The sequence below is a fragment of the Carassius carassius genome, chromosome 30 (assembly GCF_963082965.1).
Source record: "Carassius carassius chromosome 30, fCarCar2.1, whole genome shotgun sequence".
Lineage (NCBI taxonomy): Eukaryota > Metazoa > Chordata > Actinopteri > Cypriniformes > Cyprinidae > Carassius > Carassius carassius.
The window spans coordinates 18,128,750-18,155,004 of NC_081784.1; the positions used below are offsets into that span (position 1 = coordinate 18,128,750).

Below are 26,255 nucleotides of genomic sequence, written 5' to 3' on the forward strand. Positions count from 1 at the left end.
CAAAATGGCAATCCATATACAACTATGCAGCTGTTTCTTCATCTTAGTTGAGCTTTCAACGTTGTTACAGGAAAGGATGAAGCTGAATGTTTAGTTCTTGTCACATGACCTGCGGTGCGCTTGCGGCATTCTGAAAGTTGAGATGTTTTTAACTCGATGCTGTGCGGACGCGCCTGGAAAAAACGGGACCGCGGCGCACCGCGTGCGTATCGCGACCGCATCGCTTCCATTATGAGCGCGCATACCGCGCGCCTACATTGGAAATAACGAACTTGAGCATGCAAAAGACGCGATATGTGAACACCCCCTAAAAGAACTGCGGTCTTCTACAGTACATCAAATATGCCGTAGAGAATCACAGAAAGTGATCCAAGAACATCGTTGCAGCATCTCTCAAGCAATGAATAAACACCGCTAAGTTGGAGAATGCAGTGAAAACACCTCTTCTCGCGTCTGCCCTAGACCCTCGGCACAAACATCTCAGGTTTCTCGATGAAAACATGAGAGAAGTAAGAAAAAAAAGAACATTTTCCTTGATGCGAGTGGTGCGGATGCAGTCGCCATGATGAAGAGGATGCAATGCCCACTCGTCGGAAAAGGCTGAGCCAGTTCTCCAGCGATGATTACAGAGAGTCCAGCCGAGACGAGTGGGAACAGTTCTTGATGGAGCCATGTATTCCACCAGATGAGGATCCCATTCAGTGGTGAAACGAAAACACGAAGCGCTTCACAAAACGTATTCGCTTAGCACACCGTTATTTGTGAGTCCCGCCAACGTCTGTGCGTCAGAGCGCGTTTTCTCCGCGGCCGGCCTTATTGTTAACAGACTAAGGAGCCGACTTTCCCCCAATCATGTTTACATGCCCGTATTTCTTAACAAGAACATTTGAAACAATAGAAAAAAAAGCAAAAAAGATTTGCTGACAGTTTAAAAGTTAAGTGTAAGCTACATTCTGTACAATAGCCTAATTGCTGCAGGCTGCTTTACGTTTTATCTTTGTTCACTTTTTTTTTTTTTTTGCTTTTAATCTGTACTTTTGTTTGTTTGCACGCATTGTTAAAGGTTTTCAGCTACAAAACACGATGTGTAATGTTCAAGCTTATTGTAAGCTTGTTCAAAATGACGAAAACAAATGTTGCTGAAAAATAACGTCTGACTCATTAAACTTAATTTAAATAAAGAATATTCGAATATTCGTTTTTTTGTGAGCTCAAATATTCGAATGTGATATTTGTGGAAAACGCCCATCCCTACTCTCCACACAAAATTTTGGATATGGCGCACATTTATCTAGGTTTAACGTTAGAACATTGTCATATGCTTGAACTGTTTTATATCTATAGACTTTATTTTAGAAAAGTTGTGATGATTTGAAAAGGCTAAATTGATCAAACGTAGGCTATGATCAGCTCAATGTCTGCCGTTGGCACTTGGTCGTTACTTAAACAAAAAGTTATATTTAACGACCAAAAAATGCTCCAAACATTTTTCTAAATTAACTTAATAAAAAAATGAAATGAAATATAATCACTTTGCCATTACATACAAAGCTGAACTATTTTAATATAGCTGAAACAGTAGTATAAGCTGTTTTGGGAGAAGGGGGGAAAAAGACGGGCTGAGCATCTTCAAGTGAGTGACAGTGCAAACAAAAAGTTGATGCCGAAAGGCCAGCACTCTCTACCTTCACTGCTGTGACTACTCTTGTTTGTATGTGTTCTTTCGCTAGCATTTTCCACATTTAGTTTTTTTCCCTTAATAGCAAATGTGTCCATTCTAATGCTCAATTTTACTGTCTGCAGCCATCAGTCTGCTGATGCTGACTGCTGGTGACTATTGGAATTGAATTCTTGAAAAGTGCACGCTTGTAAGTGTTCGTTAAATGCATAACATTAATTACGTGAGTATAGGTCTGCTTGTGTCTGAAAATAATACATAAACTAATTATTTTACATAACAAAAACATTATAGCTTATATTTGTTTAGTAAATGTTTAAATTAATGTAAAAATTAAAATGAATTGTAAAACTGAAAGTATTTTTTTTAAATTGTGTTCAGCCTTGTGGGCTGCATTTGCATTTGTGATGGGCCTGCAGTCCGCAGATTGAGAACCACTGTAATATACTGATTTGGTGCTTAAGAAACATTAATTATTAACTTACAAACCTGTAAGACCTTCGTTTATCTTCGGAACACAGTTTAAGATATTTTAGATTTAGTCCGAGAGCTCTCAGTCCCTCCATTGAAACTGTGTGTACGGTATACTGTCCATGTCCAGAAAGGTAAGAAAAACATCATCAAAGTAGTCCATGTGACATCAGAGGGTCAGTTAGAATTTTTTGAAGCATGGAAAATACATTTTGGTCCAAAAATAGCAAAAACTACTTTATTCAGCATTGTCTTCTCGTCCGTGTCTGTTGTGAGCGCGTTCACTGCAGTGTATGATATCCGGTTCGCGAACGAATCATTCGATGTAACTGGATCTTCTTGAACCAGTTTACCAAATCGAACTGAATCATTTAAAACGGTTCGTGTCTCCAATAAGCATTAATCCACAAATTACTTAAGCTGTTAACTTTTTTAATGTGGCTGACACTCCCTCTGAGTTCAAACAAACCAATATCCCAGAGTAATTCATTTACTCAAACAGTACACTGACTGAACTGCTGTGAAGAGAGAAACTGAAGATGAACACTGAGCTGAGCCAGATAACGAACAAAAGCATTGACTCGTTCACGAGTCAAGAACTGGTTGCATCGGTTTTCGGATCACCAGTAGTTCTTTCAGACAGTTTGAATCAATAAACCGGTTGAAGAAAACGGTTCACAGGTTCTTTTGCGCTTGACGTAATGGCATCATTGGCGATGATTGCCTTTCATCCATGCCTTCGGTTTACCTGGGCTCATAACATTAGCACAGAATCAGTTCAGAATTAATCACCAAAAGAATCAGTTCGGTTCAGACGCTCTGTGTGTCAGTCTGCTTCACGCTGAATCACACATGCACAGTATCATCAGCTCCTCCGTTATCGAATAGGACGAGTCCGACAGAAACTGTTTTCTGAAGATGAACAGAGGTCTCACTGGTTTGAAACGACATGAGGGTGAGTTATTAATGACATAATTTAGATTTTTGGGTGAACTAACCCTTTAAAAAAAATTCGTTTTTTTTTTATTAAAGCATTACATTTTTTCCCTTCAGTGATGTTTTAGTGGTATTTGTGTATGCATATTTTCTTGTAATATTGTGAATGTTCAAAACAATGTTGACATTTTATAGAAATAAAAACTAAATATTCAGATTAAACAATTAATACTTTCCAGGGAAAGTGTAAATACTTTTGTGTTATCAAAGCATTGCTTTTGTAAGTATCCTGAAACAGCAATAATTACTCAACCAATAAAGTTTTGAGACTGTTTATCAACCAATGGAAGACAATAAGTGTTCAAGAAATGGTCATTTTTGCAAGTCGCTAATTGATCTACTTTATCTAAGTACTATGAAGAAATAGAGATGAACCGCAAAACCGGGAGTTTGCCTGACTTCCTGTGGCCAGCGCTGACTCCCACATGCACACAGCTGTGATGATGATATCCTCATTCTCTCTCTGTGTCGCTCTCTCTCAGTTCTAGATGATTAGTATCGCCAGTGCAAACAGGCCCTATCGGTATCAGCCCATTAGCTAGCCTCTAAACAGCGCGTAAACACATCTTAATTATCTGGCTTGGTGACAGAGCAGCTGTGGAGGTGGACCCTCTCCCCTTTGCCAGATGGGAGCATCGACCAGTAAAAAGCCTCCATTACGGTAGCGAAGCTGCGGTGTATCCGCGACCAGAGCCCGCTGAGTTCATGCCGGGCACTCGCCGCACACCTATAATTTCCTGGCATGCTTTCGCAGGGAATTGTGAAAAAAAAGCCTACTATTGTGGGGGCCTCTGTAATTGTAGTCTTGTTTAGAAATGCAAGTAGTAATTAGCGGCGAATTGGCATTATTCGGCAGCATTTGCATCCCCGCTGGGTGTAAAATGTTGTTTTAATAGCGGTTTGTTTTCCCCACATGAAATTATCTAAGGGGGTTTTTATCACCTCTTCCCCTCTCTCGCTCTTTCTCTCGCACTCTCTCATCTGGTGCGTGCCCATCTGGGAACGGCTAAGCATACAGATATACAAATAATCTACTCTTGCGATTTATGAAACTGCGCCTTGAGTACCACTTCATACATTTGTTGCATACCACGTAACTAGTTGCATGTAGAGGGTTCAAGCATTACATTTTAAAATGTCATCCTTTAAAATCGATTAGGATTGTCAAACCACTTCAAAAATCTTCATAATTGAGCTGACTTGAGACATACTCAAGTTTAAGTTGTGAGTTGGTTGTCGAATAACTAGTCAAAATGTCAGACCACCTCTAGGCCATCACTGATATTTTGTCTAATCTATGTTTCTCTCTTTCTCTCGTTCTGATGTCATGCAGAGGCGATCGATATGCTGAAGGAAATGAAGGAGAAGGATGTGCAGTTAAGGGACAGCACAATCAGTTTGCTCACCCTCACGATGAATACTGCTGTGATGAAAGGAGATGCCAACACTATCCGGCACCTTCAGAAGACAATCTTCACTTTGGGTCTGGCCAAACCATCCAGTAACCTCTGCTCACTCCTCATCACTTGCTATCTGGAGAGGTGAGTCGGTAAAACTTTGAATACTTGCTAAACTTTGCACTGTTCCTGTCTGTGTGTAGCACCTTCAACTCTGTCAACCCTTCTGAAGGATCCAAGCTTTAGACGAGAATGTCTGACATTTATTTTTAACAGTGTTGCTGTTTAGGTAAAAGGTAGAAGATAAAAGGTGTATGCAGATTTTAAATCCATTGGGAAGCTTAACCTCTACAGTTTGTGCAGCACATTCCAGTGCAGATTGTTTTGTGAACCTGGCACACTGTAATGCAGACTTACCAAAGAGTCTGTTATTGGAAAAATGGTGCTACACTATTATGTGAAAAGTGCCAGAGGGTGCAAATTGATTGTGTACAGTATAACTTAATTACTACTGTTTTGGTGCAAGAAACCTTGAATAGCATTATAGGATGACCTCTTAAAAAAATAAATAATAATTAAAAATATATATATATAGTGTGACCCCCATCAAGTATTGAGTTTGGAAACGACATGAATATAATCTGAGAAAAAAAAACTAACATTAGTAACAATGTCAGATTGTAAAGGGCAGAGTTCCACTCCTCCTTAAGCTTGTCTTACTGTTCACTTCATATAATTTGTCATTACCTTAGCAAAATAGAGCATGGTGGGAAAAGGAATTAACTTCCACAAGTTTGGCCCCTCTTTCCCCCAATCCACCCCCCCCCCCCCATCCGTTCGGGTCTATTTGTAAGAGCGGCTTTTAAGCAGATCAACTAATTTGCATGTTAATTATGCACCCTGTGCTAATTACTGGATTTGCCTGGGCCATGTGGTGCACTGCGTAAGTGCCTTTCCCCCTCCCCGCTGTGGGATATTAAGGTTGGCAATACACCTTCACTGATAGCGTTAGAGTCAACACACACATACACATTTGGGCTTCCTGGGTGCCCCTCCGAGACTGTTTGTTTTTCTGTCACTCGTGTGCCACTACCACACTGGCACGTGCAAGCGTTAATTGCTGCCTTGTGTGCGATAAGGTTTCCAATTTAGCTCAGGTTTATTAAGGAGCAGATACGGAGAGATCAGAGCGACTCTCAGCGGAGACTCTGATAAATCGTGAACGTTTACATCACGTCACACACACACACACACACACACACACACACATGGCACTGTCACTGGCAGCCACACATTCCATTGGAGGAGAGCCTCAAAGCTCACATCAGCCAGGCTTTTCTTTGACTTTTTGGTAGAAAATTCAATTTATTCATGTTTGTGAAGTGGAAAGTGGTTGAATTCTACAGATTGGATGTGAACAAGGTAAAATGTTACTCTGTGTTCAGTGTAGCTGAAAGCGAAATTAGTGACAGACAGTGAAATTAGCGAAAATATACAGTTAACATGCAGTTTATTTATTTATTTATTTTTAATTAATTTTACCAATTAGATGTTATTATTGTCAGTTTACATTTTTGTTTAAGTAATTGTATATGCTTTTGTCAGTTATTTTTATTTATTTTAAAATATTTCTATTGAGGTTTAATCAATTTTTATTTTAAGGCAACATTTCTAATGTTACTTTTAAAGTTGTTTTCGGATAATTTTTATTTTATTATTTTTATTACCAAAAAATCGTTTTAGTGTGAACTTTTCGTTTACTTTTAACAGTAACTTTACTAGACTGTATTTATTATATTTTGAATAATTCTTGGCAGATAAACATCAGATATACATTCATACTAATTTAACACTTTTGGAGTTTGACTTGGAAGCAAAACTCTAATCAAAGTGATTATATTTTTTATTATTATTCTCTGTGTTGTAATATAAACTCCTGTTGTTTAAGACTAGTTATTAGTTAGTTAGCAGTTTTTTTTTTAGTATAATTGTCAGTAATTTTGTACTTGGATGTAGTCAAAGGATATTAGTAAATTATATTACTATTACATTCCTTTGGTTTTACCCAAAGCAGCAAAAGTTGAAACAGGAGTTGTGGTGCACATTTGTTATGCGTACACACACCATCAATACACCAACAAATCAACCCATGTATGTTAATGATTTGTCCAATCCGGCCTTCCACCTAAAATGAGTTTGGCACCCCTGCTGTAGACAACTCTTATTTTCTCCAGCGTTCTCTCCATTCTGCCCTCATCCATCTCTCTGCACCCATCTCTGTCTCCTCTTTGGTCTGTGCTGTGCTAAAGAGGACAAAGCGCTGTGTGTCAGTGTCTCGTCAGCATGTCAGCTGTAATGACTTAATGAACACTTCTCAATGGGATTAACTCTGACAGCCGTCAGCCCGTCTCCATGACATCCCCATCTGTATCCTCTGGCTCTAATCATCCTAACAAAGGGAATTGGCAGAACTTTTTTGTGGAAGGGATTTTTTTTTAGCTCTTAAAAGAGGGATGGGACGTCGCAGGCTGTCAGATGTTTGTTTTAAACTACATCACTTACATGTATATAGTGAGGAAGGACGGTTTCTGGAAAGTTTAAATCAGGACCGTTCGCATTTAAAAATCATTGCCATTTGTAGTTTTGTGTTTGATAGATGTGTTCGATTCCAAGTCAAACCATTGAGCTTTAACCCTCCCTAACTACCAACACACACACATTTTTTAAAATAAATATAAAAAAGCGGTCATTCTCTTTAAAAGTGGAAAGGGTGATAACGTGGGTGCCAGTCTCAGTAACAAAAGAGATGGGAGTCAGGGATGTAGGGAGAGTGTCACAAGAAGAGGAGGTTCAGAAGAGGGGTGGAGGAAATTAGCTTTCTTGTCTAATCCTTCAGGTTCCTCGTGCAAAGCACTCGCATTCGTTTTTTTATTCTCCTTCAACTTAATTGGCTGGAAAGTGCTTGACATGCAAAGTTAGTGACATTAAGAGGAACATGTTGCAGTAAGCCTGAGCGCCACTGACAGCTAAATTGTATCCGGGGAAATTATGAAGCCTTCAGCATGGTTAATTCTTTTTTGGGGGGTTTAGTTTAGGCAAGGGTGGAGAAGGGGGGTTGGGTTTTGAAGGAGGGGGTGGGGTAATTGCCGTTGTGGACGACTCATCTCATATTGATGGGAATTGTGAAGAAGTCTTCTGGTTTTATGCTGGTTATCCTTTGAGGGGCTGGGAAGCATAACATCTGTGCCGCATCATATTCAAATGATGTTCTGAATAAATGTAGTTCAAGGAATTTCTGCTTCCATCAAGCCTCGTCAGTAAATACAATGTTTGAGTAGTTCTGTTGAACTTAGGGTTTGTTTTCAGTGCTGGCTTCTGTGGTTATAATCTGAGAACACTCCAGTGTCAGGTGAAAATAAGGTCAAACATTACCTGCCTTCTGTTGCCTAGGTTTTACTAACCTTATTAAAGTTCAAAATTCATCAAGATATTTTTTGGGAGTCAGCAAGGTATAAAAAAAAAATTCATTAATTAGATGCAATGTGGCTGCAAACACTTGTCATTACAAGAAATTCCTTTGAATCCTGGTTTATTCTAAAATATTACTAAAATATTATATTTCAACATTGATAATTATAATAAACGTTTCTTTTAAAATATATTAAAACAGAATACAGTTATTTTAAATTTTAATAATATCAAGTTTTCTCTGGGGTAGAAAGAATTGACTGTATATGTATAAATGCTTTTTTTTACGAATTTCAATTGAATTAGCCATTGATAAAAAAAAAATGTTCTGCGGTCAACTGTATTTGTGTCATTTTTAAGGTAGCATATTTCCTATATCCCTTTCTAATTTCTTGTCATGGTTTCTTTTTTCTTACTCGAAGTAATTTTATCTCAAATGTATATTTTATGTATTTTTTATTTCATGTTTATTTCATAAACTGGATAAATACATGAAATGTACGGTTAGCTAGTCAATATGGAAAAATAAACTAGCTTTGCATCAGTGCTTATTTTGCCATAAAGACAAACATTATCCCTAAATATTCCCTGTTTGCAACATTTTATAAGTTTCTTTGTTATTTAACAAAATGTTGAAACTAAGGGACATTTGTTTTTAAAGCACAAGCAGAATTTAGAAGCAAAACTTTTCCCAGAAAAGTTGATCAGATCATAAAGAAGTACATTTATTGTCAGTTTTGATTAAGGCTCAGAAAAGTGAAGTTCATTCTGAGTAATTCTCTTGCATCATTTGTTCACAGATGTCACTTGGTTTGTTTTCTCATACAGTGAAATTCATTCATTCATTAAGTTACTTTTTGAGACCTGTCTTTATTATGTATTGAATAAGAAATGCTGTTAAGTCCTGTGATTCACAATCAGTAATTTGTGACAAAAAATTGCAAAACAAATATGAAATAATAAAGTTGACTGACGGATTTCTATGTTTCTCTGTCAGTGCCTCTCCTATTGCTTTTTTTTTTTTTTTTTTTTTTTTTTACATGGGCCTTAATCAAATGAAACACTGTCCAAATCCTCTCTCACTCAAGTGTATTGCGCAATCATCCAGCATGTGTTTGAATTGGCTCTTGACTCCCGCTTGATGAATAATATTGTCGCTCTTCATTCCAATTAAGTGCGATTGCCTAAGAGCTGGCGTCACGTTCCGGCTCAATCACTGTCCTGTTTTTCGTCCCTCCTCCCATTCAACCCACCTTCCAAGGTCACCTCTCTCTCTAAAGCACATATCCCTTCTCTGACTGTATAATCTCTCAGGTTGAAAACACTAGTGAAATTACACCTGTTAAAACCCTGGCGGTTCCCTTTCCCTCCACACTCGCCCCTCCTGCCGCTGCCCTATCTGCTGTGACCTCTGTGTGATTGACGTGGTAATTACCCAATCACTCGATGGCTGCCACTGCAGTCACAATAGAATGATTGGAGTGGTGTTTTTCTCGTCTATTCCTTTGCTTTATTCCTCTGTCAGGCCTCTGTCAGCCCTGGCACTGAGCTCTTTGTTAGAAAGGGGTAAAGAGAGGGAAGATGATGTGAGAGAGGGGTGGAAGCAGATCTAATTTTGTTGCCATATTCTGCCAAGCGGCCCGGTTGGGGGTGAGGGCACTGGGGGCTGTAGAGGAAGGCAGGAGCCACAGGAAGTTGCAAGAAGCTAAAGACCTTTGTCTCACATTGCCCTGAAGTGTTTATTTAGAAATGTATAGATATTATTTCATGCATTTTTTATTTTGTATATTTATTTAAATGTTCTTTTAGTTTCTTAATTATGCATGGTTGTTTTCAAAATGATCTGTGATCTTTTATTTTTTTAAAAGTAGTGTTATTGTTTAAAAAACTACTTACAACTTGACATTAAGAACTTTAGTTTGTGCATGTTCTGATCTGCTGTCTGTTGAGATGGTCATATGTAGAAAGTGTGTGTTCGGTGTTTTCAAGAGTGCCACTCACTAAAGGCCAGGTTGGACAACCTATATGATGGTGGTTTCAATAGTCTCTGTCTTTGTCAGGGTTAGTGAAGGGGTTAAGTGCGCTGTGTTTTGGGGGTGAGTGGATTTGAAGTGTGAAGGCAGTGAGACCTCTATGGTGGAGGGCCACTTTATGCCCCCGATGACCCGGCACTCTGAGAAACACGCTGTATGTGCCACTGAAAACCCATTGATAGATGTAAATGTACATATACCTGCATGAGTTCACCCTCTTTGTGTTGCTGTGGCTTCTCTGGATTGCTCTGAAGTGGCAAGCAAAGAGTCCAGATCTGTGTGCCATTGAGTGCCAATGGAGGCAATTTTCACAAGGCATCTGTTAAATCTGATAATATTTAAGCAATCCTGTCAAATGAAGAGATGTGGGTGTATCACTGGTAGCTATGTGAATGATTGTTACTTATATATTTTACAAAGCTGTACTACCAGAGATTAAATCTAAACAATAATGTTTCCAAAATATTGTCATTAATTCATTCATTGATTCATTAATTGTTTTCGCTATATATGTAGCAGAATAATATTTAATTATTTTTTTGCATCATTTTTAATTTGTACAAATGTCCATATATGTTTCCAAATCATAGGAAAAAATCAAAAATTTTCATTGTGGTATCAGCAAACTTCTGGGACTATGTGGAGAACAAAAGAAATACAAAATGTACAATTTATGGGTGAAAATAAAATACTAAACTAAACTAAAAAACTAAATTCCATGCACGTGTGCAAAATAACTAAAAAAGACTAGATACCGTATTTTTCTGACTATTAAGTCGCACCTGAGTATAAGTCGCATCAGTCCAAAAATACATCATAATGAGGGAAAAAACATATATAAGTCGCACTGGACTATAAGTCGCATTTATTTAGAACCAATAGAAAACATTACCGTCTACAGCTGCAAGAGGGCGCTCTATGTCTTCAGTGTAGACTACAGGAGCACTGAGCAGCATAGAGCGCCCTCTTGCGGCTGTAGACGGTAATGTTTTCTATTGGTTCATTTCTCTTGGTTCATGTCAAATTAATTTTGATAAATAAGTCACACCTGACTATAAGTCGCAGGACCAGCCAAACTATGAAAAAAAGCGTGACTTATAGTCCAGAAAATACGGTACTTGTAACTCACCTGCACTGAATGTGGGAAGCTTCTATTTTTCATATAGACTTGAAGTTTGATTAATGAAATACTGGGCTGCTTAAAGCACATTTACTCTGCATGAGATTGATAGAGTTGCTTTAAAGAAAGAGACCATGTACACCGAGTACACAAAAGTGACTGTTTCTTCACTTACATTTAACTTCTCTTTCATTTAACAGTCATGGAGTTTTTGAGTGAGGAGCGAGGCGAGATGATGATGCTCTACGACCTTTACTTTGCGTTCCTGACGGGCCGCTACAAGGAGGCACGCAAAATCATTGAGGTGGGACAGCTGTTATTGTGTTCAAACCACACAGCTATTTAGCAGCTTTAATTGCTGCCACACTAATATTTCCACTTTTAAATTAGATTGGCTCCAAAGCCACACTAATGCCATTCATGCAAGACAATAGGTACAATGATTTTTTCAAAGGATAAAAGAGTGTGTGCGAGTGTGAAAGAGAAAATGACGACTACAAAGACAGCTCATTTTTGAAAATAAGCTTACTTGGAAAATGTAAATATTGTGATATTGTTTGGCACTCATTCCGAATTCTTTTTTTAGTAATTGTCATTACAAGGCTTTGGCTTGATAAAACCATTTTCATTTGAAACAGAAAATGATGAAAGAAGTTAACAACAATGTAAGATGAGCAGAACTGAATGCCTCTTCCATATGAATCATATATATATATATATATATATATATATATATATATATATATATATATATATATATATATATATATATATATATATATATATATATATATATTGTGTGGGTGTGAATATATATATATATATATATATATACAATCATGTATGTATGTATATATATATATATATTTTAAAAAAATTATGAATTGGAATTGATTTATGTAGTTTATAATTTTACATTTCTATTTTTAAATGTGTAGTTTTAAGTTTTATTTATTGTAAGTCATGTCATTTTTATATTTTTTTCGCATGTTTTTAGGAAATATACAGGTGCATCTCAAAGAATTAGAATATCATAGAAAATGTCTATTTTTTGTAATTTAATTACAAAAGCAAACTTTCTTATATTCTAGATTTATTGCACACAAAAGTTTTTTTGTTTTAATTTTGATGGTTACGTTTTACAGATTAGGACATTTTTAAATTCAGTATCTTAAAAAAAAATAGAATATTCCATTTTGAGCTTGATTAGTTTGATTAATTTTGAGTATAAATACTGAGTACCTCTTGAACTAGTTTAGAACATGCACCCACAGTTATGGGAAAGACTACTGACAATCATCCACACCGTCCACAAGGAAGAGGCTAGAATCCAAAGTCCAGTGTGAAGTTTCTGAAGTCAAAGATGACAAGGGTGCGTGATGTCCGCTGGTTCATTGTGTTTTATTAAGTCCAAAGTCAATGCAGCCTTCTACCAGGAGATTTTGGAGCACTTTATGCTTCCATCTGCTGACAAGCTTTATGGAGATGCTAATTTCATTTTGCACCAGGACTTTAGCACCTGTCCACAGTGCCAAAACCACTTCCAAGTGGTTTGATGACCATGATATTACTGTGCGTGACTGGCCAACCAACTCACCTGACCTGATCCTCACAGAGAATCTATGGGGTATTGTGAAGAGGAAGATAAGTAACATCTGACAAACAATACAGAGGAGCTGAAAGCTGCTATCAAATCAACCTGGACTTCAATAACGCCTCAGCAGTGCCACAGGCTGATCGCCTCCATGCCACACGCATTGAAGCAGTCATTTCTGCAAAAGGAGCCCCAACCAAGTATTGAGTGCATAATTAAACCTGCTTTGGAAATCTTGAACATTTATGTTTTGTAAATCTTTTTTTTATTAACCTTTGAGAAAATATTCACATTTTTTGAGATACATAATTTAAATTTTTCCTAAGCTGTAAGTCACAACCATCAGAATTAAAACAAAACTCTTGTAATATTTCAGTTTGTGTGCAATGAATCTAGAATATAAGAACTTATACATGATATTCAATTTTTTTTTAGATGCACCTGTATTAACTGAGATAGGAATATCATATATGGCTATATGAATTATAGTTACTGGTACAACCCGAATTCCGGAAAAGTTGGGACGTTTTTTAAATTTTAATAAAATGAAAACTAAAGGAATTTCAAATCACATGAGCCAATATTTTATTACAATAGAACATAGATAACATAGCAAATGTTTAAACTGAGAAAGTTTACTCTCATAATCTACAGTGCATAACATCATCAAAAGATTCAGAGAAACTGGAGAAATCTCTGTGCGTAAGGGACAAGGCCGGAGACCTTTATTGGATGCCCGTGGTCTTCGGGCTCTCAGACGACACTGCATCACTCATCGGCATGATTGTGTCAATGACATTACTAAATGGGCCCAGGAATACTTTCAGAAACCACTGTCGGTAAACACAATCCGCCGTGCCATCAGCAGATGCCAACTAAAACTCTATCATGCAAAAAGGAAGCCATATGTGAACATGGTCCAGAAGCGCCGTCGTGTCCTGTGGGCCAAGGCTCATTTAAAATGGACTATTTCAAAGTGGAATAGTGTTTTATGGTCAGACGAGTCCAAATTTGACATTCTTGTTGGAAATCACGGACACCGTGTCCTCCGGGCTAAAGAGGAGGGAGACCTTCCAGCATGTTATCAGCGTTCAGTTCAAAAGCAAGCATCTCTGATGGTATGGGGGTGCATAAGTGCATACGGTATGGGCAGCTTGCATGTTTTGGAAGGCTCTGTGAATGCTGAAAGGTATATAAAGGTTTTAGAGCAACATATGCTTCCCTCCAAACATGTCTATTTCAGGGAAGGCCTTGTTTATTTCAGCAGGACAATGCAAAACCACATACTGCAGCTATAACAACAGCATGGCTTCGTCGTAGAAGAGTCCGGGTGCTAACCTGGCCTGCCTGCAGTCCAGATCTTTCACCTATAGAGAACATTTGGCGCATCATTAAACGAAAAATACGTCAAAGACGACCACGAACTCTTCAGCAGCTGGAAATCTATATAAGGCAAGAATGGGACCAAATTCCAACAGCAAAACTCCAGCAACTCATAGCCTCAATGCCCAGACGTCTTCAAACTGTTTTGAAAAGAAAAGGAGATGCTACACCATGGTAAACATGCCCCGTCCCAACTATTTTGAGACCTGTAGCAGAAATCAAAATTGAAATGAGCTCATTTTGTGCATAAAATTGTAAACTTTCTCAGTTTAAACATTTGCTATGTTATCTATGTTCTATTGTGAATAAAATATTGGCTCATGTGATTTGAAAGTCTTTTAGTTTTCATTTTATTAAAATTTAAAAAATGTCCCAACTTTTCCGGAATTCGGGTTGTATTTATAGAATATTTTACTAAGCTGGACTACCAAATATTAAATCTAAAAAATAATATTGCCTAAAATATTGTCAGCTGTTTGTAGGATTTGTTTATTTAAATATTTTTTTTATATATATGTTTTGCTTTTGCATCATCATTTTTATTTTGGTCATAGTATTTGTTTTGAAGTTTGCATATGTTTCAAGAAATATTATATTTTATTTACAGATCAATATTGCAAGAATGGAAAATTTAAGATGGAAAATGATGGAATATGTGGCTAAGCATTACTAACTGGTTTATAAATTTTAACCAGTTCTTTTTGATATTACCAAGACTATCACAAGAAGTTCTTGCCATCAAAACTGAATCAGTGCTAATAAGCAGCTAGATCATTTTATTACAGATTAAGAAATGTGAAATTGTGAAAGGCAAAAAGTTGTAGCGGTCTCACACTGTCCGCTTTATCGAATGAGATGAGCATCTGGTCAAAATAGAACCGGAAGCAGGACTTCTCATCCCGTCTGAAAGTCAAAAAACAGTGACGTTTTCAGACATTTCAGATGGATTTTTGATGCGTGTGTCTGGAGAGACTGAGTTTGTCTCTGTTCTCACATCAGGCCCTTCAGTGAGCGCTCTGTCCGCTTGACATGTTTTGAGCGCTCTGTCCAGATTGGGTCTTTCGGGGGTATCCCTAGGGCTGTGTTCTGTCTTGTTCTTTCAGAAGGCAGTATCTCACGAGTCTACACTTCCTCTGCGAAACAGCTCTGACAAAGCCATTTAGATGTTCAATTAGCCAGCTGCTCTAATACAACACCACTCAACTCCCTCAGTGCTGCCATGTGGGAGTACGGCGAGATGTCAGTGCCAGTCAAGCCACTTCATCATGCATAGTCTTTGTCTGAGGTTGTTTTACTTCTCTGTGCAGTTTTATTTTTCCAAGCTTCTGCAGCTTTCTCTTTTTTTTTTTTTATTGTCTCTCTGCGTTTCTCCATCATAAAGCCTCATCTCTGCCAATTCTGTTGTATCGTTGTTAGAATGGATGAAAAATAAGCCTAAGCTTGGATATTACAGATCCATCAGTCAGGGGCTTTTAACCAAGAAAATATCCAGTGTCCGCAGATCTAGAGCATGCAATTTGGCTCCATTTTCCATATATACACCAGATCATAGCAGTTCCTCTGGGACAGTAGTTTAGCCGATAAGCTATGAGTGGTCACCTCAGGATACTGCGATCTCAAGCAGCTTTGACTTTCATTGTTTTGAGAGGTTAATTTGGGATGCATGCTAAAATCCCTCTTAAAGCATTTGCTTGATTTTTCTAAAACTTTTCTCATCCTCTACTGCTCTTATACCATCTTAGGACATCCTCCAGTGTCATATGAGTTTAAAATCATTCATGTTGCATGACTAACACGCAGTATACTTTAGATGTCTGTTCAATTCGTGAGTACATCATAGGTAACTATTGTCTCTTGTTTTGAACCAATACACACATTAAAAGAAAGGTCACTTTCCTTGTGGGCAATACTAATATTTATTCATGTTGTTAACTGTACTGATTTGTCGAATTGATAAACCAGTGTATTGTCCAGGTGACACATTAGCTACTGTTTGATAGTGTTATTTTGTTATTATTTATATATATAGTACTACTATAGTATTTTAATGTTTTTAATTAGCTGTGTTTTTATATTTTCAGTATTCATTTTGATTTTGTTATTTTATATATAGTTTTTTTTTTGGCATTTCAACAAACATTTCTTTTAGTTACTAAGGCAACATTTTTATTTTATTTTATATTTGTATGTTTTTTTGCAGCTTTATTTCAATTATCAAAAACAACTATTCATCGTTTTAGTTTGCAATAACAACACTGGTATTTGGTAATTTTGACATTGACATCAATTAATTACCATTGTAGCTTGGCATTTCTTCCATGCATATATATATATATATATATATATATATATATATATATTATAACTGTGTCAAGATGACTTGTACCTCATTGCTTGTCAGCAGCTTAGTTTCTATTACTGAATGCCAGCCTCATGCAACTATATTAAACAAAATAGTTTCTCTGATTGGCTACTATTGTGCCACATCTTGCAGATATTACACTATTAGCTCAATTGCGTCCATTTTAAAATCTGTTCTGTATTTATTTATTTTTTAATTAAGTCTTGATTGGGAGGTGTATAGAGTTGAATAGGCCTGCTCTAGATAAATGATATTAGTCTTTGAAAACAAAGCATCATATCTTTCTACTTCTGGTAGTTGCAGTAGTTTTATACTGTACCTCTGAATTCCCCCCACTATAAACTCTCTAAAAGTTGATATTTAATGGTGGCTCATCGAGCATCCTTGTGCTTGACTTGTCAAAAGCCCCACTCATTCCCTGGAGCATTTTCCACACATCCTCTCTTGCGTCCAGAGCTGGATAATTAAAAACACTGATATCTAAGTAGCATTAGCAGACACAGAGCTATACTCCACTCTCTAATAGAAACTTTAAGTGCAGTGATGGAGTGCTGGTCAGGTGATTGTGCTGTCTATAATTGTCAGATTATTAATAATGGTGGTAATTAAGTGAAATGCTGGTTAAGGTTTAGGTGTAATTAAAATGGTTGTCACACTGTGTGTGAGTGTTTGAGTGTGTGACCTGTGTTTGAGAGAATGATGGCATCTTCAGCCTGATGATGGCTGTTTTTGCTCAAAGGTCTGAATCAATGGGGAGTTTTTGTTTACCGTAACTTTGTGAAGGCCACGGATATGGTACACTTTGGTTTCCCTTTTTTAATTTTTATGAAGCATTAGACTCACAAACCCCAAGGTTTTTTTTTTTTCTGGTGAGAATGATTTTTTTTTTTTTTTTTTTTTACTGTTATCCAACATTAAAAATTAAGCTAGCATGAAAAATAGTTGTGTCTCAAATATTTGCCAGAGGTTTTTTTTCTCAAAAGTTTACATAGATGTACAGTACAGTACAAAAGTTTGGACACACCTTCTCATTCAAAGAGTTTTCTTTATTTTCATGACTATGAAAATTGTAGATTCACACTGAAGGCATCAAAACTATGAATTAACACATGTGGAATTATATACATAACGAAAAAGTGTGAAACAACTGAAAATATGTCATATTCTAGGTTCTTCAAAGTAGCCACCTTTTGCTTTGATTACTGCTTCGCACACTCTTGGCATTCTCTTGATGAGCTTCAAGAGGTAGTCACCTGAAATGGTCTTCCAACAGTCTTGAAGGAGTTCCCCGAGAGATGCTTAGCACTTGTTGGCCCTTTTGCCTTCTGTCTGCGTTCCAGCTCACCCCTAAACCATCTCGATTGGGTTCAGGTCCGGTGACTGTGGAGGCCAGGTCATCTGGCGCAGCACCCCATCACTCTCCTTCTTGGTCAAATAGCCCTTGATGCCTTCAGTGTGACTCTGGAATTTTCATAGTCATGAAAATAAAGAAAACTCTTTGAATGAGAAGGTGTGTCCAAACTTTTGGTCTGTACTGTATATCCTAAATTGTAATACCAGTGATGCAAACCACACATTTTTTGAGACAAATTTTCTGTTCTCTTAGAAACTTCTGATAACAGGATGTAGAAAATGAGCTTTGTGCTTAATAAAATCTAATCATTAAAAATTAGAATCATTAATTTCTATTTTCTAGTATTTTTATTGACTATGTAAGGCTAAAATCTTGACAAAGAATTTACAAATTTGTTTAGTGCCCATGTGTCAAAAAAGACCAATTCTGTCTCTGTCTTTGCAGACTCCAGATTTTCAGGTTTTGGCTGTGTAGTGAGTGTGTGTGTGTGTGTGTGTGTTTGGGTCAAATGAATGTGAGTGTATGTTGATTTGCTTTCATATATAGGAAGATTGGAGGAGTGGGGGTGCTTATCATCCTGGATTTACTTAAGGAAAGATTTGCCCCTCAGGACTTTGTGCATCAGGTCCAGGGGCTGCTCCTACATTTATAGTGACACACAAAAAGACTGTGTAGCGGTTCAATTTTGGTCTTATTTGCTAAGAAGATTAGGCTTGAGGAAAGCTGGAGTGATTTTTACATTTGGCCTGGAGGCTGATTTGCAGCAGAGTAATTGTGTTTGGATGCTGCTGGTGCAATATCCTCCTAGAGGAGAGACAATGTGAATTTAGTTGTGTGCGTGTGTGTGTGTGTGTGTGTGTGTGTGTGTGTGTGTGTGTGTGTATGTGTGCGTGTGCATGTGTGTTTGCACATTTCTGTGTGTGAAGATTCTAATTTACTGTAGGTGGACCAGGACATCATGATTCAGTGCCTGCTTAAATGAGAAATAATCATGTTGTATAACTAGATCTATATTCTGTCTGTACCACCTCCAATATGGTTTTGTTTTGTTTTTTTGTTTTTGTTTGTTTGGCTTTGTTTAATTTTATTTGTTTGTTTGTTTTTGTTTTATTTTTTTGTTTTGTTTTGTTTTTGTGTTGTTTTGTTTTCGTTTCGTTTCGTTTTGAGATATGACCTAGGCAAAACTTGACCAGTTAGTCTTTGTATTGATATTCCCTTTTTCATGATCGTTTATGCCCACTGTTTAGTATTAGTGCAGTGTTTGTGATTTGCACCTGTTTAATTTAAGATCTCATACATTTTCTTTACCCATGTCTAAGGGCACGACCTACCCGTTTGCAGTGGTTTGCAGAGAAATGTATTGCAGCCCAACAGGTCAGTGTTTCTCTGTTATTCTGTCTGAAAAACTGATTTGCTATAGATCAATAGAGTGTGTATCAGTGTTTGAATCTCTCTTTCCCCAGATGGAGCCCCTTGAGAACATGGTGGATACGACTGTCAAGCTGTTCGAGTGTGACAGAGATGACATGTACCACTATTTGTTACGCCTCTGCAGTAAGTCTTGTGTGTTGGAGCTGGGATTGCAAACAGTGGATGAGTATAACTCAGTTTTTTTCTTGTCAGAGGAGACCAATGACTGGCAAAAGGCTGAGGCAACCTGGATGAAAATGCAAGAGGACAATTTGGCTCCAAGAGAGAGGACCCTGCGTTTGCTTGCTGATATCCTGAAAAACAATGTCAAAGAGGTGCCTTTTGAGGTGCCTGAGGTCAAAGAACCCACTCAATGTCAATATAAAATCTTCCTATAACAAAGGCTGTTTAAAACCCCCACTTTTCAGTATTTGAACCTTTTTCTTTGGTCAGATACATTTAGTCCTTACTGTCGTCGTCCTCCTATGATAATCTCTGTATACCATGATTCAATTAAGCTTGAATTATCCAGACTTTAAAAAAACTTAACAGTGTATTGATATGGCCGTTTCATGTGTAGGTGTTGTTTGAGGAGGTCAAAGGTCAGCCTGAGATGTTCTTGGAGCAAGAGATCAAATCTAGCCCAGTGTTTTAGGCTTCCCCTCGTAAGAGGGTTGCTGCGTCACCCCCTAAAGAGGCTACAGTTGATGACTACAGATTTAAAGTCCTGTCTCTTTGCAAGAAGGGCAAAGCTCAAGGTTAGTTCTCTATGCAGCTTTTTATTTTGAAGTCAAATCATGAGCGAGTACACCCTGAAACCATCTTCCCTTTAAATCACTATGGTAAGCCATAGAGTTTCTCCAGATGTATTTCCCAAGAAATCAAAGTCTGTTTTATTGTCAGTTCTTCCACATGTACACCACATACATTCAGATTATTGACTGTGGAAACCATGTTGTCAGCTTAGATTAAGTCAAGTCAGGTTTATTTATATTGTTGAATTGGTATAAAATTGCTTCACAGTAGCTTTATAGTAGTAGATTAATCGCATGTGATTGTTTGCGTGTCTCGTCAGTAAAGCTGGTTCTGTGATTAACAGTAAATGTCCATCACCTGCTTTCAAATGGAGTGGCACTTAATATACAGAGTCATAGTTCGCTGACAAGCTATGCAATATCGCGTTCATAACCGCATGCGATTCACTGCGATTATGACGTGGTTATGCTTGGCTTGTTGGCGAACTACGGCTCTGTGTAGCAAGAGCCGCTCCATTTAAAAGCAGGTGATAGATATTTAGTACTAATCACAGAACCAACTTTACTGTCGAGACATGCATGACAATCACATGCGATTAAATCGGGCAGCCCTACTTTATATTAAAAGTTAGTATGACTGTCTCAAGATTAATTTTCAGGATGGTTAAATGATGGTCACATATGCATTATTATCTGTAGTGGTCGGAGTAGATTATGTGCAGTCTTGAAACCTGTTGTTTCTTATTCTCAGAGGCCTATGACATGCTGAAGGAAGCAGGTAGCATGGGCATGGTCCTCGGCCCTGCTCCAAATGACACGCTCATCAAAGCCCTCCTAGCCAAAGGCAACATTGAGGATGCCATGGCTGTCAAGAGCATGTGAGTCTGTCTGTGGGGGTCGCACTACATCATCTAATTTCTTAATATTTGCATGATCATCTTCAAATTGCAGGTTGCTAATTTACAGGTTTTAAGCTCATGGACCTTAGCCATTGTACCCGATTTTGCAGTATCAGAAAATCTTCTTGAATTGAAACGGATGAATGCTGATAAGCTCCTTGTAGCTGAACACACACACAAACACACTTTTTATGGTTTAAGCCCTTTCGGAGTTGCTAGATAATCTCTGAGTTCTCTGGAGAGCTTGACAAGATGCAAAAATGACAGTCCTTTAGATCTTTGTGATGTATTAGCGTTTTTGCTGATCTTTTATATGTCCATAAAGCTCTGATGTTTTACAAGGTCGTATTATATGTCTGATTATGTATCCTCATCAAAGAAAGCCATCGCCACTGTAATCTTATGCATGCTTTCAGGAAGCATTCAGAAATGTCTATGCACCAGGCTATCACGCAAAAAACATTGCGGGGGGTATTAACTGACCTTATTCATGGGCTTTCAGTGAATGTTGTTGCAAATGTACTTTAAACCTCAAGACTTTAGATGCTTTTGAGGGGTACATAAAATCTGTAAATGTAAACTCCATTGTTTGCGAACATTGACAAGCGAACCATAAAAGTTTGAAAGTACAAAAAAGTTAATCTCTCTCACTCTATATATAGTATTTTCACACTCACATTCAATTCAAACTACTCACATATGTTTCCTTAGTGCTGTGGCACTGAATGTCAGTACGGAAAGCTACAGTGCTATACTTTACTGTTAATTATAATGGCCAGTATATTGAAAAACATTGCAGTGTGTTTATTGCATAGAAGGTATATGTGTGTGTGTGTGTGGTGGACTTCAGGCAGATGTTTGGCCGGACGTTGGTCTTGGCCAGCGGGAAGCTGTATGGACAGATTAAGGGGATTGGGAATGGAAGAGAGAAGTGATGGATGGGATTGTCCAGTGCTTAGAGGAATAGATGAGAGTAAGAAGGACACAAGGATTTTCTTAGGATTGATAAGAGTAACTCTGACTGAATCTGCCGTGTGAGCAGCTGTTGGCCAGTCGCCGCTGAGATAAGGAGCAGCGACTGATGCTCAATTGGGCGGCAGGATTAATCTGGTCAGTGAGGGTAATAAAAAAAAAAGAAGACTTTGATTGAGGTTTAAGTGGCGAATAAGGGTAGAGAGGATCCAGATTTGCTGGATTTGTTCAGTCTCACACACATGCATGCGCACAATTTAAAGATGACCGCTGAAGAAATGGCTTTCAGCATCAACACACATACACAACATCATGTATAATACATAAAAACACCTGATCCTACAACACACTTTGCTTTATCACAAACTACAGTTGTGTTCAATCAATACCCATCTTCCTTTTGTCTTTTCAGTGCCACTGATCATGTTCCTGAATTCAGTTTAAGTGACAATGCCAACAACCTCCTCATCGTCTCTCAGGTGAAGAGATGCCAGATGAAAGGTGTGAACAAAAGTTGACCTGTTCTCTCAGTTCAGCCATTAGTGATGAATACTGTGGAATGCCTGAGGACTTTTTTATTAAACCTGACCGCATGGTCTCTCCCTGCTCACAGATGCCTTGGGGACTCTTAAGGGCATGTTACAGGCTGACCAGGTGCCCAGTCAGTTAGCCATCACTCGACTGGTCCAAGGTCTCGCTAGTGAAGGAAACACACAGGACATCCAGGAAGTGGAGGCCTTGGTGAAGACTTTAGGCTCCATCAAGCTGTCCAGCATGTTATTGGTCAACAATACTGCTCTCGCTCATATTAAAAAGTAAGTATTTTTTATTTTTTTTTTAAGCAAGCTTTGTTATTATTGCTTATGAACTCTTTTTCTCAAGTGGTTATATAAGTGCAATGTTTGTTTTACTTTTTCTCTCATCTGACTCACAATTTATGCTTGATCGTAAATAAAACTGAGAGACAAAGTTTGGGGTCGATAACATTGGTTTAATGTTTTTTTTTTAAAGTCTCTACAAGACTCAGATGATCTCATTGGCTCATGTACTACAGCGGCTCACAATACTTGAGATGAGCAGTCATTCAGATGTTTTTTAATTGGATGCACAGTTAGATTGGCAAAACACTTCCCTGGCAGCTGGAGGGAAGCAGATGATACTGAGGTTAAGACTGTGATTGACTGTGACAAAGACTTGATTATAGATGTATTGTTATCTCAGAAACTCTGAACCACACGCCCAGGGTTTCTAACAATGGCAGCACTAGCAGACTCTGTTCGGCGAGATTAGATTCAACCCACACAAACTTTTCCTGGTTATTTTTGTGAAAACAAATTCTTGAAAAAAACAATAAATAAAAAAAAAACAATGAAGCACCCTTGATTCTGTAAATAAAATGAAATGTGGCCTTTCTGTGGTTTGACCTTGATTTACAAATTGGTGTCATCAGAGGTTTATTGTGCTAAAAAGGACCATCTGCTAATGTGGCCCTTTCTCACACCTCAATTTCATCTTCTGTTCTTTCATCTTACCTTTCCTCCATCCCCTTCACCGCTCTACACCCATTATTATTAAAGGCTCAAATATGCTGTGATGGCTAGGACTATGTAGTCTGAATAATTCACAATGGGCCGCACTAATGTGGTGGCCGGGTTCCGGAGCCCCATCTCTCCTCTTAACCAGTCAGTTTGGCTCAGGCGTACACAGCACATGTGTCACTGTTGTTTAGGTCCGCACTGGGGTCAGAGTTCACTCCTACAGGACGAAGCTGTGCTAACAGGAAGCCGCCCAATCAGCCGTGAGGAATGCTTTGCTCTTCCGCTGTCCTGCACTGTCTCAAGACTTTGGAAATAGTGGGGAATGACATTTTGTCTGGGCTAGGAATATTAATGTGGCCGATTAAAGTTTAATGCACTTACTGTTCTGTAAATGAAAGTCGGGGATGGAAGGGACACAGAAATGTAATGGAAATTTTCAACTGGCTTGGTTTTTTTCCTCCTTGCCTTTCTTAAGTTATGCTCTTTGGACTAAAGTTATCTTTTTTGGATCCAAAAAAGGGCTGCTTCTGAATCTCTCTCTCTCTCTCTCTCTCTCGCTCTCTCTCTCTCTCTCTCTCTATATATATATATATATATATATATATATATATATATATACAATCCCTACAGTACTTTCAAAATGATAGATATATATATATCTATCATTTTGAAAGTACTGTAGGGAACACATGGAGAAAATTCATAGCAAAGAATTTCCATCTTATTTTTATATTGGATCCCTAACAATGTTTTCATACAGTGTATCTGACTCTATAAAGGGGTTTGTTCAAATCACTAAAATGAAGTATGAACTCTTTTCTGCCTCTGCAGTGAGGACATTGACAGTGCGGTGGAGCTGTTGGAGTCCTTTTACATCCAGAACACAGATAATCATAAATCCAGTATTTCTTTTATTTTCCGCAAAGTTCTAGATGCCAACAATGATGCTGCACTAGATAAATGTAAGACCCACACACCACCTCTTCATCAATATCAGTGCTTCTCAACCAGGGATGCTCGGCAATCTTCCAACACCTCCAACAAAATCTGCAGATATTGTGCTTTTATGACCACAAAAATGATGTGGAAAAAAAAAGCCCTTTGCAACAGTGGCTTTTGCGATTTTTGTTAATTTTTCGACATTGAAAGGTGCTGCAAAATATGATAAATATTTAAGAAATTACTTAAAATAAGTAGTTTGCAAGCAACTCCCAACCCCCTTTATCTGACATATTCGAGTAAAATGGCTATAGAATGAGGAAAATATATATATAGCAATCTGATTTTGTCCCTTTATTAGATTGGAACATAGAACATTAGTGATGCAGACTAAATGGACAATTATTTCATGTAAGTCAAGTGGGTGGCTTTTTGATTAAAGATTGCAAGGGGTTATATTTAAAAACAAATAGGAGATTGAAATAGTGCTTAAATGGCAGAGGAGTCTTCAAATAGGCTTCTTGAAGTCAAAAAGGTTGAGAGCCACTGCTACACAGGTGTGTTCTTTGAGTCTTTCTGAACGGATCTAGTCCTTGTTTGTGGAAAGGATAAATATTACAGCACCCACTGATGTGTTGTAACATAGTAATCACTGTCAAAGCATGTGATTGATTGACATCTCTCTCTACGTCCAGTGAGTGCCATGGTGGAAAGGCTCTGGAATCACTTTGCCTCCTACAGAGCCGCTACAGACCTCTTCCTGATTTACTTGGACACGGGCAGGACAGAAGAGGCCAAGTTCCTCCTTCAGGTACTGTCTCTCACAAACCAAGATATGCATGAGGGCTCAGTGACCTTGCTAAATTGCTGAATCTAATTCAAGTTGCTTTTGGAACTAGTTGACCCTGTCACTAACTACAATTCCATCTCAAGTGATCGCTGCTCTTTTTAACCTCTCCCTTTCTCATATTTTAACCATTCAGTCATTTTTGCACGCTTAGATACTCTTAAGTAAGATCTTTCCTCTCCCTCTTTCAAAAAGCACTTTAGCGAGTTGAGGAACAAAATGGCTGCATTAAGGTACCACTAAACCCAGGAGTGAGTAAAATCCTTTGAGATGTTAAAATAACAGGAAGCATTGCTTCACAGCATCCCTGAGATGGAATGCTTAATATCAAAAGACGATTTTACATAGTCTTAGATCAGCATATTCGTTTAGAACTTGTTCGCCGTGTTGTAGGTGTCGTGAATCGCATCAGAGAGGAACTCTCATGAGTGAAGCTGTTGGGCTGTAGTTTTAATTGCTCTGATTGTAGTGAAGGCACTCTGCCCACCTCAGCCTCCGTTCATGTAATATACTGTAGCACCTTGTTAAAAGCCTCCCTGACCCCTCCGCTTTTAATTCAGCAGACGCAAGAGAAACGCACTGCTTTCACGACTGGCTTTTAATGTTACCTCATTGCCGCTGAACCCAGAGAAAACACAGGAAAGTCCTGATGTTTTAAAAGACCAACATACTACTAACACACAAGACAGAATGATGCTTTCCTTCAAAAGACATTTGGACTTTTTCACAACAACTCTGACATTTTTTGGGGGGGTTCCATTACAAATTAAGCTGTACTGTATCAGCAGAAGTTGTGGCATAGTGTCGAGCACAACATGAAAAATGTTTTTTTGACAACGGAAAAAATTTTTTTTTTTAGAGTAAGAGACCTGCAATGGAAATATTCGAGAATGTTTAAAGGTTAAACCATGAAACTACACACTAACTACAAGACTGAATCATCTTTGAGGCACGAATGAAGATAATTGTAATGAAACCAGAGAGAAAATGAAAAACCTGGAAAGTAAAATGAAAATGGTTAATAATGATCTAAATTAAA

The 26,255-nt window shown here is 37.9% G+C and overlaps 1 pseudogene; it reads left to right on the forward strand.

The window, feature by feature from the left end:
- LOC132110333 (leucine-rich PPR motif-containing protein, mitochondrial-like) overlaps positions 1-26,255 on the forward strand; it is a 72,371-nt pseudogene that overhangs the window by 42,823 nt on the left and 3,293 nt on the right.